Genomic DNA, 15,275 nt, shown 5'->3' with positions numbered 1-15,275 from the left:
TTCAAGCGCAGCTTGGAGTGTCTCCTCTGACGTCACGGTCCAACGCTTAACCTCTCGCGATACTACCGGCGTTCGCTTGAGACCTTGTTTATACTTTGGCAAAAGAAAGATGGCGGCGTGATTGGACTTACCGAATGGACTAAGAGCCTGTGACTTGTACCCATTCTTAAATTGCGAGTATACATGGTCTAATATGTTCTCGCCTCTGGTGGGACAGGTCACATGCTGATAGAAATTCGGCAACACCTTTTTAAGACACGCGCTGTTGAAATCGCCCAGAACCAAAATAGCAGCGTCAACGCTAGCTATCTGTAGTTTGTTTACCTCGTCGTGTAACTTTGAAAGTGCGGCCCCAGTGTTCGCGTGTGGTGGGATGTATACTCCGATCATGATGATGGACGTTAACTCCCTCGGGAGAAAGAAGGGTCGACATTTGATCGTGATAAACTCCAGGTCTGGGGAGCAGTGGTTAGACAATTCCTTTGCGTTGCCTAAATCGCACCACTCCTTGTTTATCATGAAGGCAATGTCGCCTCCTTTCGTCTTTTGTGACTCTTCTGCCGTCCGGTCCTTGCGGAGAACGAAGTGTTAATTTTGACTTTCATCTTCCCCACACCGTATAAAACCAGTGTGATTGGCTCGCCGGTCAGCCCGAGTCTTTTAGCGGCTTTGTGTGTGATATAGTTTGTGTCGGAGGCGAGGTCGATCAAGGCCCCCACACAGCCTCCTCCCCTTGTGGTGACATCCACGAGCATCATCAGGACTGGGTATTCTCTTAAGCCACTTTTGTCCACCAGGCTCTTGCCGGCGCACACTTTGGAGGTCGTTTTGTTCGTGAAGGCCTTTTTGAATGCTTCCATTTGGAGCACAAACCCAGCGATGACTTCCTCCTGCTTCTCTGTCAGGCCTTGGGGTCCTCCCATAGCTCTAGGCTCCTCAGTTGCTTCACTCCTCCCTTGCGTCTTGGGGCAGAGGAGGAAATTATGCTCGACAGGGCCGTCCTCTTCCACACACTCTTCCTCATGGCAGAAGAATCTCTCCCTGCACCCGCTGTCAACCCCGTGATAATCGAGACATTTGGCACACATCCCTGCCTTTTTCACCTGGGCTCTCTTCTCCGTCAATGGAGCCTTCTTGAAGGCCGGGCAGAAATAAAGTCTTCCTCCATGTGCTTTGTCTCCACACATGGTGCACAGGTCCCTCTGGGACTCCCTCCTGACATCACTTACTGTTGTTCTGGTGAATGACTGTCTTTCACTACCTCTGTCGCTCAGCCTCTCACGCTGGGTTGGTCTATCGCCAGCGTGGGTGGTTTCGATCTCCAGCTGTGCTAGCCTCTCGAGGATCCTTTCCTGTCCTTTCAGGAATGACAAGAGCCTGTCGAAGTAGCTTCTGGGCGTGACGCCATTTGCGGGGTCACGCTCGTAGGAGATCCACTTCTCTCTCATGCCTATATGCAGCTGCCTCTCTATGGCGGCGACAGTTAAGTGGTTCTTGATAACATCCTCCATTCCAAGGTCCTTCAGGTCATACAGTGCGGTTTCCACTGCCTGGACCAGGTCTATCATCGGCCTAGGCTGGTTGCTTCGGACTGCAGGCACTTCTTCCAGGTCCTTGAGGAGCAGGCTTGCGGTCACGCTCCTGTCCCCAAAGCGGTTGTCTAGGAGCCTGAAGATGTCATCCGCGGTTCTGCAGCGATCCAGCCCAAGCTTCTTCCTCAGTGGCTCTTCCACACTGTCCAGTAGGTGATACAGTTTACACACTGGTAAACCTGAGGGTTCTGCCAGCGCCTGGAGGTCCTCTCAGTTATCCCGCCAGCACCAATAGGTCCTTCTGTCTCCACAGAATTTGGGTAGATTGATGGCGGCGAGCTTGATCCTAGGTCGGGCCCCCTGGTGGTCTCTGTGGTGAGCGAGACCTTCCTGCGTTGCGCCCTCATCACTTGGTGGCATGGCGCGGTCAACTCGTGACTGAGGCGTGTCAGTGGGGTTGGCATGAATATAGATGGTGACGGATGAACTGAAACGGGGTTCCCTGCCGGGTTGCCTTACCCGTGAGGGTGATTGCCTTCCAACATGATGGGAAGGCCCATTTTCTGCGGTCCCTACTCCATACTGGAGATGGACGGCATTGGAGGCCTCCCCATGGCTGCCGGGAGGCAAGGGAGGGCTTCCATAAGCGCCCTCTGCTTGACCGCTGTTACACTGGGGAGGTGAATGGGCATGAGCAACCGCACCTTTATCGTCGGCGGACGGGGAGGGGTCAGCTTCAGTGGCATGTTGAGGAGGTGGGCTGGTCACGTCGCCATTCCTTTCAACGTTGTGTACCTTTTCCTCCTCTTCATCCTCGTCGTCCAGCTCAACGCCGCCCTTTCCTCCAGGTTCTAGGAGGGTCGACCACCTGTCCATTAGTGCTGCTCTTTCCTCATCTAGGTGCCTGTACCGCTTCCCCAATTCAGCTATGTTAGGAGTTGGAAGAAAGTATCTCCACTCTCTCACCATCTGTTCGAAGGCGTTGAGTCTCCTCTCCAATTTGTTCCCCTCCAACGCCCTTTTGTCTTTGGGTGCCCATTGGGTGCTGAGTCTCTTTGTCTCTTCCAAGGCCTCCTCGAACTCCACTTCAAGGGGGCCTAACTCTGGCTGAACGAAGCGGGACCATACCTCAGAGAAGATCTTCTTCTCTAGTGCCGCTTTCCTCTGCTTGCTCGCATCTTTCTTCGCTGTGGCGTCGGCTATCACGGTAGCATGTGCGGCTCCGTCGGCCTCCTCCAATGCTCCAACATAGTCTCCCGTCGTGTCAACGAGCTTAGCAAACTCTACTTGAAGAGCTTTCTTGTCGTTGACCAGCTCCGCTGGCGATGCGGTGTCAACATTGTCAGCTACCTGGTTAGCTCTCCTTGTGAAAGCTGTTTGCGCCGCAGTACACCTCTTCTTTAGCTCTTCCACATCTACACCCTCCATCTTGTCCCAGTCAGCCGTTGCCCCAACTGGAGCTCTTTTTACGGCTGAGTCACTGGTCGCAGGCAGTAGTAAACAATGGGGTTAACAGTCAGAAGCACAGTTGTACAGTTGGCGTGTAGCAGTGTGATTACAATGATACTGCTCCCAGCAGGGGATAATGACGGGACCGTTTGGTGGGTCAACGTAGTTTTGCTTAAGTAAGTAAGTAAGTAAGTAAGTAAGTAAGTAAGTAAGTAAGTAAGTAAGTAAGTAAGTAAGTAAGTAAGTAAGTAAGTAAGTAAGTAAGTAAGTAAGTAAGTAAGTAAGTAAGTAAGTAAGTAAGTAAGTAAGTATTTATAAAGCACCTTTCATACATGTCATGTAGCTCAAAGTGCTGTAGACAAACATAGGCATATATAACGATAAAAGCAATAAAGTCACAGTGATCAGTTAAGATCAATGTTTAAAAATAATAATAATAATAATAATAATAATAATAATAATAATAATAATAATAATAATAATAATAATAATAATAATAATAATAATAATAATAATAATAATAATAATAATAATAATAATAATAATAATAATAATAATAATAATAATAATAATAATAATAATAATAATAATAATAATAATAATAATAATAATAATAATAATAATAATAATAATAATAATAATAATAATAATAATAATAATAATAATAATAAAAGCTACACCTCTCTAGAACATCGGGAGATTATTTCATTTGTGATTTATGTAAGACAGCTTACTGGAAAATTGGAAGCCCTAGGTTTTCCCTTACAAGTGAATAGGGGACCATTTTGTTTTGTTTTTTATGTTGTATACTCTTTGACAAATGCCTCAAGCTCATATACTATGGAAGATAGATCTATGTTGTACATACGAAATACAATGACATTATGACAAGCCTTAAATGTATTAGTTATAATATAAATGGTCTTAACAACCCAATAAAGAGGAAAAAACTTTTTGGACAACTTAAGAAAATGCAGTGCTCTATAGCATTCATTCAAGAAACGCACTTATCAATGAACGAACACCAGAAACTGAAGAGAGAATGGGTGGGCCAGGTGTATAGTGCGTCCTGTCAAACAGGGAAAAAGAGAGGAGTGGCTATTCTATTTAACAAATCAGTATACTTCACCAAAGAAAAGGAAATTGCAGATGACCAGGGCAGATATGTTATGGTCCTGGGGTCAATAGGAGGATCAATCATAACCTTTCTAAATATATATGCACCAAATGAAGACTGCCCCAATTTCTTTAAAGGTATAGCCTCACTTTTGGCTGGTAACGCCAAAGGAATTATCCTTATGGCCGGTGATTTCAACTGTGTACTAAATCCAAAAGTAGACAAACTGCCTGTAGATTGTGGACCCATTTCAAAAAAATCTAGATCACTGAATGCAATGATAAAAGAATTTGGACTTATAGATGCATGGCGTTTCCACCATCCTAGGCAGAAAGACTTTACCTTTAGGTCTGGGGTCCATGGTAGCTACTCTCGGATAGATTACTTCTGTATTTCCAAGCAAGATATTGACAAAGTTGAATCATGTATCATTGAACCAGCGACCATCTCAGATCATGGACCTCTAACTCTTCAACTTAACCTCAGTACCAATAAAATCTTTAAATATTGGAGGCTCAATGTATCCATGCTGTCTGACTCTCACACACGGGAGAGGATAAGTGAAGAACTGAAGAGTTATTTTGATCTCAACAATAAGGGGGATGTCTCACCATCAATTTTATGGGACGCGGCAAAGGCTGTAATGAGAGGTAAAATTATCTCAATTTCAAGTGCACTAAAGAAACAGCGAAATGAAAAACAACAGAACCTAGAAAATGAGTTAAAAATACTAGAAAGGAAACATAAACTGAACAGAGATGAGGAAGATTTAAAAGCTCTACTAACCTGCAAACAAAAACTAGATGACCTGTTGACATACAAAGCGGAAGGAGCCCTTAGATTTGCTGGTAGGAATTACTATGAGATGGGAAATAGGGCAAGCAAGCTACTGTCATTCCAGCTCCACAAAATACAGTCAAGTCGGATAGTTCCAAAGATTAAACACCCCAGCACACACATGGAAGTAATGCAAACGCAAGAAATTGCTAATGCATTTGCAGATTACTATACCGACCTCTACAAAGCACAGCAATTGGAAAACAAGAAAGAAAAAATCAACAACTTCTTAGATAACCTTAAACTTTCTAAACTATCCCCAGATGAGGCGGATGAGCTAACCTCCCCTATTACGGAGAAGGAGATAGGGGAAACTATTCAGATGCTTAAGAACAATAAATCACCAGGTACAGATGGGTTTTCAAATGAATTTTATAAACATTTCACTGAACAATTAACACCAGTATTAAGTGTAGTTTATAACTATGCCCTATCTGAGAGAGATCCACCAGGAAGCTGGTCAGAAGCTATTGTCTCGGTAATACATAAAGAAGGTAAAGACCCCACAAGATGTAGTTCCTATAGGCCCATAAGTCTCCTTTGCAACGATTTCAAGATATTGACATCTATACTTAAAAAAAGAATACAGAAACATATAATAAAACTGATACACCCAGACCAGACTGGCTTTATCACTGGTCGACAGGGTGCTAACAACATCAGAAGAACTTTAAATCTGCAAACAGTGGCTGGATCTCGAAAAGAACCATCAATGCTTCTCGGCTTAGATGCCGAGAAGGCATTTGATAGAGTTGATTGGCTGTACCTTGAACTAACATTGAAAGGTATGGGATTCAATAACACATTTATAGATTGGATAAAATGTTTATATAAAAATCCTAAGTCTAGAGTAAGGGTGAATGGTCACTGCTCTCACTTCTTTGAGATACAGAGAGGGACACGCCAAGGAGACGTTTTGTCTCCATTACTATTCGCGATTGGCATAGAGCCACTAGCGGAGATGATTAGATCAAACCCTCAGATACAGGGAATAGATGACCAAAAAGGCATTACACACAAGATCTCGCTATTTGCTGATGACATTTTACTTTATATCAAAAACCCTTTAGAATCAATTCCAAACATAATGATGGATTTAAGAAATTACGGCGAACTGTCGGGTTATAAGATAAATGAGACCAAATCAGAAGCCATGATGATAGTGGGAACATGGCCAACACATCTGAACAGTATAGCACCCTTCCATTGGGCTAGAGACGGATTCAGGTATCTAGGAATCATTTTGACTCCCAGCAGCAATCAGTTATATCAAGCAAACTACGAAAAGTTGATTGTACAAATCAAATCAGACATGGCCAGATGGGACATTTTACCTCTCTCCCTAGTGGGAAGAATAGAATCAATTCGAATGAATGTGCTACCTAGACTTATTTTTCTCTTCCAGTCTCTACCTATACCAATACCTGCCACTACCTTTAAAATGTTAGATAAACTCCTATCCAAATTCATCTGGCAGAGGAAAAAACCTAGAGTAAGGCTTAAAACACTATGTTTGCCAAAGAACAAGGGTGGTCTTGGTCTACCAAACCTAAGAAACTACTACTGGGCAGCTCAATTACGCATACTTGTGCATTGGATACAAAAGGACCTAGATTCAGGATGGGTACAGATTGAGCAAAACTCAATTCCAAAGACCCCTCTCAGATCCATAATATTCCTGGGGAAAGCATACTGGAAAAAAATTAAGATTGGTAACAAATGGATTACAAATACATTAAAGGTATGGGAAAGTGTAAGGAAAAAGGGGGGAGGTCCACGATCAATATCTAGGGCCATGCCAATAGCAGACAATACAGAATTCCGGCCAGCTATGGAGGATGGGGGTTTTAAAAAATGGGCGGATTTGGGCCTGGTTACTATCAATCAATTAATGGAAGGAGACTGTTTTAAATCGTTTGCACAGCTACAGCAATGTTTTGATCTACCTTCGAAAGACATGTTTAGATACTTTCAAATAAGACACTATGTAATGACTCACAGTGAGTGGGAAGCAATTAAGAGACCACCAACAAATGTGGAGCTGTACTTTATTAACACAATAGAAAAAAACTTGATGGAAAGAAAGCAGATATCCAATATTTACAACATGTTACAACTAGACGATCCAGGAGACACCACCTATATTAAAGAAAAATGGGAGTTGGAAGCTAATGTGATCATAGAAAATGAAGAATGGGAGGACAGCCATTCAAGCAATCATAAAATCACAAATAGTCCAATGTGGAAGGAGTTTGACTGGAAGGTCAAGGTCAGGTACTTTAGGACTCCTCAAGTTCTCTCCGGATTTGCTGGTGGGTCCTCACCACTATGTTGGAGAGGATGTGGATTGATCGGAGATCATACACATATTTTCTGGGACTGTCCAAGGGTGCAGACATTTTGGGTGAATATCAAAAATGAGATTAAAACCATTCTAGATCTTGACTTACCTCTGAATCCATCGTACTATATCCTGGGATGTATACCGAAAGGCACATACTATGGAGATACGTTATACATCTTGAGAGTGATACTGTTAATAGCAAGGAAAATGATAACTATGGCATGGCTACAAAATCAACCACCGTCAATCAAACAATGGACCAAGAGACTGAGACAGATGTATACAATGGAAGAAATGACTGCACAATTGCAACTGAAAAAAGATATGTTTATGCAGAGATGGTCACTTGTAACCTTGTACCTGGAGATACACTAGCATGAGTCTGACGCCCTCTCTCTCTTTTTTTGTTGTTCTTTTTCTTTTTTTTCTTCTTTTTGCTAAATTTATTTTTCTATTTATTTTTTCGTTTCTTATCCTACAAAAAATCCCAAAAAAAAAGAAAAATATTGTAAAAATCCCTCCCCACTGGGTTGTTTAAGAGGCGTACTCGGATTATACAGCTTATTTTGATTACGCTGAATACTTTGAAAACAAATTGAATAAGAGGGAAGAGCCTGAGTAACAAATGTCATTGAATATGTGAATCAAGTATATTATACTGTATGATTATTGCAATGTGATGTTCATTATGACACAAAATAAAAGAAAGTTCAAAAAAAAAAAAAAAAAAAAAAAAAAAAAAAAAAAAAAAAAAAAAATAATAATAATAATAATAATAATAATAATAATAATAATAATAATAATAATAATAATAATAATAATAATAATAATAATAATAATAATAATAATAATAATAATAATAATAATAATAATAATAATAATAATAATAATAATAATAATAATAACGTAAAAATGAAAATAACGTAAAAATGAAAACATGAAAACAGTCATTTGCTTACCAGTTTGGGAGAACAGGTCCGCACAAACATGTCCGCTCAGTAGCAACCGGAAGTAGGAAATGCACTAAACCAATGCACTTGTACGGTAGGTAGCAATGTTAGCTCTTATAACGCTAGTGTAGTTACGTTTTTATTAGTGGTCAGAGTTGGGTCCATAAGACTTATCCAAGCCCCATGGATCCATCAGTGGTCGCGTATTGTGTGCGTATGTACCCGTTCCCTCATGTGGTCAGTGGTCAGAGTTGGGTCCATAAGACTTATCCAAGCCCCATGGATCCATCAGTGGTCGCGTATTGTGTGCGTATGTACCCGTTCCCTCATCTAAAGAGTTGGGTCCATAAGGCTTATCCAAGCCTTACGGATCCATCAGTGGTCGTGTATTGTGTGCGTATGTACCCGTTCCCTCATCTAAAGAGTTGGGTCCACAAGGCTTATCCTAGCCTCATGGATCCATCAGGTTTTTCCAAGCCATAACTATTTGTAAGCTAGACTGTATAGCAGTGGCGGCTCGCGACTAGGGGCGCACGGGCGCCGCCCCCCCTTCAGGCCCCTGGTTATATGAGAGTAGAACAAGAAAAATTATCTTTTTGTTTTTTGTTTTATAGCCCTATAAATAATATAAACATGTTTAAAATGAATAATATTTACTCATTTTAAGTATGTTTGTGTTTCCAATGCACAATATAACGTTACTATATAAAATAAAAAAAATACTCGTTTTCAGGAACAGGAAGTGACTCACTTTTTTTTAATTTTTTTATTTGTTTGTATTTCTCGGCCCGGGCTAGACGCGATAGCGCTCTGAGTGCGCGTCACTGTTCGATCGCTGTATCCGTCACAGCCAATCAGTGCGTAACGCATTGTGCGTTGAAATATGACTATTATGTTGGAATCCGGGCGCAATTTGAAGCGGTCTAGTCAAGCGTTTAGAATTTCCGTCTAGAATTTCCATAGCCGCATTTTGCGGAGACGCTCTCTGATTGGCCGACGCGGCGATGCCAGTTTTTTCCTTAGTTTGTGTTGGGCTATTGGAAACGTGGTTGCATTTGACTGACTGTGATATTGATCGATGGCAATGGTGATAATATTCGCCAATGCGTGCCTTGTACATGTTTGCAAAATGTTTGGTATAGCGCCCCTAGTGGCGAAGCATCGACGAGCCGCTACTGCTGTATAGGTACGTTTTTAATTTTCCTTTAAAAATGTGTATGGAGCTGGCGTTTCTGATGTGTGTTGGTAGTGTGTTCCATAGTTTTGGGGCATAGTTGGCAAATGCCATACTTCCTATCCTCTTTTGGTTTCTGGGTGTGTCTAGTAAACCTGTAGTGGATGACCGTAGCGTTCTTGAGGGCAGATAACTAACTAGGGAATTTGCTATGTATTTTGGGCCTTGCTCATTAAGAGCTTTATATGTTAGGAAAAGGACCTTAAAATCAATTCTATGAGTTATTGGAAGCCAGTGCAGAGTGGCTAGGACTGGAGTGATATGTTCTCTTCTTCTTGTATGAGTTAGTAATCGAGCTGCAGAGTTTTGGATAAGCTGAAGCTTCCCAATGGTTGCTTTGGGAAGACCAGTGAACAGTGCATTACAATAGTCAAGCCGACTTGATACAAAAGCATGAATCAGTGTCTCTGCATCCTTTTTATTTACGAAAGGTCTTACTTTCACTATGTTTCTTAGGTGGAAGAATGACGTTTTCATGGCCTTATTTATATGAGACTTAAAGGTCAGGTCTGAGTCCAAGATGACACCTAGGCTTGTAACCTCAGTCTTTACATAGGATGACAGACTCCCCAGGTTTTTAGCGAGCTTAACTCACTTGAAACCTGGTAATGACCACAATGTGAGTGAGCAAGTAGGATAGAGTTGGTGAGCACCGTTACAGCTTTTGGTTAATTCATTTATAGTACAGTTCACGACGTGAAGAGCAATTTGAAGACCGTCGGATGAAACATAGTCACTTTAGGTTAGTTCATCAATAGCAACGTTCACGGCGTTTGGAGCAATATAATTGCAAAGTTCAACACAGCCAAGGCATAGGCGTGTCAGTGATAATGTTCACAGCGTTTGGAGCAACAACGTAGTTGCTTGGTTCAACACAGCCAAGGCATAGGTGTGTCAATTGATAATGTTCACAGCGTTTGGAGCAACAACGTAGTTGCTTGGTTCAACACAGCCAAGGCATAGGTGTCAATGATAATGTTCACAGTGTTTGGAGCAACAAGGTAATTGCTTGGTTCAACACAGCCAAGGCATAAGTGTCAATGATAATGTTCTTTAGCTAGCATTGGCGGCCAGCAGTGTTAGCATTCTTTGGCTAACAGCGTTAGCATTGGCATTGGTTGGCTAGCGGTGTTAGCATTGGTTGGCTAACAGCGTTTAGCATTGAGCATTGGTTGGCTAGCGGTGTTAGCATTGGTTGGCTAACAGCGTTGGCATTGGTGGCTAGCAGTGTTAGCATTGGTTGGCTAACAGTGTTAACATTGGTTGGCTAATGGCTAGCGTTTAGCATTGGCGGTTAGCAGTGTTAGCATTGGTAGGCTAACAGCGTTAGCATCGGCGGCTAGCAGTGTCTTAGCAGTTAGCATTTTGGATGGCTAGTGGTGTTAGCAGTTAGCATTGGATGGAATTCGGCGACTCCACCACTTCAAGCAGTCATCATGTGGGCGGAATACGGCGATTCCAACCCAGTAAGCAGTCAACATCAACGTTATCACTTCCCTTGAGCTGACTGCGTCCTCTCGATGTGCCCCGTCGTGTGTATCCACTCCGTCCTGGTTCCACCTTGATGCTGAGATGGTATCTCACGCGGGCACTTGCTTCTGCGTTCCGTCCGTCCCGTCTCATAGCGGGGCACGTTCGGTAAATAATTTTCCAATTATCTAGCAGTCACTGTCAATATGTCAACTAGATCTCCCCATTGGAAGGGTGCAGGCGATCAACTGTTTATACCGGACCAAAGGAAACAATTCAGACTCTTGCTTGAACGTTATTTATTTAGGATATCCCATCCAAACGCTCCAATACTCCACTGTCATTGACTAACAGCCACCAGATGGTCAATTTAGACAGCTTGTAGCTGGTAGCATTAGTCCTTAGTTAGCAGCATACAGTCAGTAGCATTTAGCAGCTTGGTAGTAGTAGTGGCATTTAGCCAGTTAGTAGTAGCATTTAGCCAGTAGAGTCGATACAGTCAGTAGCATTTTAGCAGTTGTCAGTAGCAACAGTTAGTAGCTGTCAGCATTTAGCATCGGTCAGTAGATTATTTACCTATACAAAACAGGAAACAAAACGGCATCCATTAGCCACATGCGCTACATACATAAATGATAGTTATGAACAGAGTCAGTGCATACAAGAGATAATACAATGCAACGTACCGTTAGCCAGTTAGATCGCCCACGGGGCTTTTCTCATTACAGGCATATGGCTATGTGTGTCTCTTAAATAGTGCGTCACAGGGACGCTGAATCAGCCTCACCTGTTCATATCTCAGTCCCCTGGCGTCCTACAGTTGCAGTAAACGCCCACTAGGTGGCACCAGATGATAAATAATACTTGTATAATAAGTGCCCCTATAATAATGATAATAATAATAATATCTCTGTAGGAAAGGCGCTGGATAATTCTCCAGTCACAATACCTCTGTCTCGTTTCCTTCCTATATTCCTCTCTGTCTGTGTCTTGATGTCTTTGTCTCTGTCTGTGTATTGATGTCTTTGTCTCTCTCTCATCTCTCCCCTCTCTCTCTTTTTTGTCTACATCTCGCACATCCAAACCCATCTAACACACACACACACACACACACACACAGACACACACGCACACACACACACACACAGACACACACACACACACACACACACACACACACACACACACACACACACACACACACACACACACACACACACACACACACACACACACACACACACACACACACACACACACACACACACACACACACACACACACACACACACACACACACACACACACACACACACACACATACAGACAGACAGACAAAGACAGTCTTTACAATGGCCTAGAGGCCGTCTATCTCTTTTTAATCATCTCCGCCCCCTGTGGTGTTTCATTATTATTTCATCACGCGAGCAGATCTCCGCTGAGATAATGTTATTTTATCTCAAAGGTCTTATCCATCTAGATATGATATTTGATATTTCTCATACTTGTACCATATCACCCCGGGTCAGGATTAGTGAATATCTTTTCAATTTTTAATTGGTTGAATCATTCTTCTTTTTTTGTTTAATCCATTCCACAACGTATCATGGCTCATTTGGCTCAGACAGAGGTAGACACAGGCAGGTGTTGATTGCGGTGACAAAAAGACATGGCAACATTGGAGATGAAAGGTTTTGAGTGTTTTAAATATCCTAAGATCATTCTTCAAAGTTGCTGTGTTAGCTAACAGAACATTTAGAGAACTTGCTTTATAAAACCTCTCCTCTTTGAAGAACCCCCAAAATGGATTCAACATTCACAATGCATACATTTCTTAATATAATAATAATACATAATAATAACTCTAGTATCTATATAGCACCTTTCACACATGGACCGCAGCCCAAAGTGCCCCACAGCAAATAGCATACAATGAATCCAGCTGTCAGCGGTACCTCCGCCTTGGTCAGTCATCCCTACTAACACAATTGGCAGTGTTAGCGGGTGGGAAGCCAGTGGGGTATGTGTCCTGGTCGCGTCTATTCGAAACCCAAACGGTTTGTGCTTCCGCGTTCGCGTTTTCCGCTCTGATTGGCCACTGACCTACGCTAGTTTTGCAGACGCTGGTATGAGCGTAGAAATAATGCGTGGAGAGCGGAGAGCGAGCCTCGCACACACGCACTTTGAAATGGGTATCACAGTAGTACGCCCTACTGTAGAACATGACATGTTAGCATGACATCTGATTTATTAATGCCAATACTAGGGACAAACGCAATTGGCACAAGTGTAAATCATGGATTAGTCACTCAGTTTTAACATCCGCCGACTTAGCTCACCTTGTTTGTCACCTCCTTCGTTTGCTGGCTGTGGAGCCTATGGTCACAAGTTCAAATTACTATTGGTTAAATTTTTTATTTTTTATTTTTTTTCGTTTAATTAATTTATCCACTCTGGTTGGATGGTGTGTATGTATATGTATGTATTGTGCTGTATAATGACAATACATTTGAATCGAATCTCATTTTGAAATTGCTACGCTGCCTATGGACACGACAGTGGCGCATCAGACAGCTTCGAATGTATTGTCATTATACAGCACAATACATACATATACATACACACCATGCAACCAGAGTGGATACATTAATTAAACGTAAAAAAAAAGGTGAGCTAAGTCAGTGGATGTTAAAACTGAGTGACTGGCATTAATAAATCAGATGTCATGCTAACATGTCATGTTCTACAGTAGGGCGTACTACTGTGATACCCATTTCAAAGTGCGTGTGTGCGAGGCTCGAGGCTCGCTCTCCGCTCTCCACGCATTATTTCTACGCTCATACCGGGGGGGGGGGGGGGGGGGGGGGGCAATGCGCGCAACAACCAGGAAGGGAATTGGCATAACGACAAAAAAATTGGGATGGGTGAAAAATACAGAAAGCCCAGAAATAAATAGAAGAAAAAAAAGAATAACTTTAGAATATGTATAAAAGACAATAAAAGTAGTGCAAGGTAGAACGTGCAGACATAAGAATAGGCATAAAAGACAATAACGTAGTGTAACGTAGAACGTGCAGACATAAGAATAGGCATAAAATAAGTACATTAAGTACAGTGTTGCTCGAAGGCATGTGAACCCCCCCCGGAACAGCCAGTCCCCAAACACCCCCCACATCAATCCCCACCACATCCCCATCCAAGACCCCCTGATAAAGCACGCCATGACCGAAGGAAAACACAAACAGCCCACGTGCCACTCACACCGCCATGCCCGCCGACGGGAATGCCATAAAATAAAGAAGTGAAAACATAGATCATTATTTTTGGTTCTTGTCTGGCTTTTTGTTGTTTTTGTCTTGTTTTTTTGTGGCAAGGCAAGGTCATGAAGAGGATAGCAGGAGAGAAGACGGTGAAAAGAGCCTCAGAGAGATAAAGAGAGGAGAAGACATTTGCATTTAGTCATTTAGCTCAACGCTTTTATCCAAAGCCACTTCAAGTCAGCAGGAGGGGGATACCTCTGGCAGCCAAGGGTAAGTGTTATTGTTCATTTAGCAGTGCCGGACGTGAGTGAGGGTCATCAAAGAGAAGATGCCTATTCTCAGTCGGCCTTGCTCCACAATGGTGGAACGAACTTCCCACCACAGTTAGGACAGCCAAAACCCGACCAATCTTTCGCTGCCGACTAAAGACGCAATTCTTCAATCATTATCTGAAATAAAAATAACCTTACTGTCATGCACACATAATATACTAACCTACACCGTAGCACTCAACACTTTGATGAACATTCCTGATGACTTGTGTCGTACATAACTTGTAAGTCGCTTTGGATAAAAGCGTCAGCTAAATGACAATATGTAAATGTGATTTACTATCTATGCTCATGCTGATATGTCTACACTACTATCTACTGTCGACAATGGAAGATTGGGGGGTTTCAGCTGTTCTCCTGACTGAGGTGGTTTCTGCTGTTCTCCTGACTGTGGGGGAAGTTTGTTCCACCCTCGTGGAGCGAGAACAGAGAATAGCCTGCTTCGTTTTGATGACCCCAGGAGGAGGTCTGTTCCCAAAGAGGAGGGGTCTGTTCCCAAAGAGGAGGGGTCTGTCCCCAAAGAAGAGGGGTATGTTCCCAACGAGGAGGGGTCTGTTCCCAAAGAGGAGGGGTCTGTCCCCAAAGAAGAGGGGTATGTTCCCAACGAGGAGGGGTCTGTTCCCAAAGAGGAGGGGTCTGTCCCCAAAGAGGAGGGGTCTGTTCCCAAAGAGGAGGGGTCTGTTCCCAAAGAGGAGGGGTCTGTCCCCAAAGAGGAGGAGTCTGTCCCCAAAGAGGAGGGGTCTGTTCCCA

This window comes from Notolepis coatsorum (genome assembly GCF_963971535.1).
Source record: "Notolepis coatsorum genome assembly, chromosome: 16".
Taxonomy (NCBI): Eukaryota; Metazoa; Chordata; class Actinopteri; order Aulopiformes; family Paralepididae; genus Notolepis; species Notolepis coatsorum.
Note: the sequence above shows the minus strand (reverse complement) of the source record.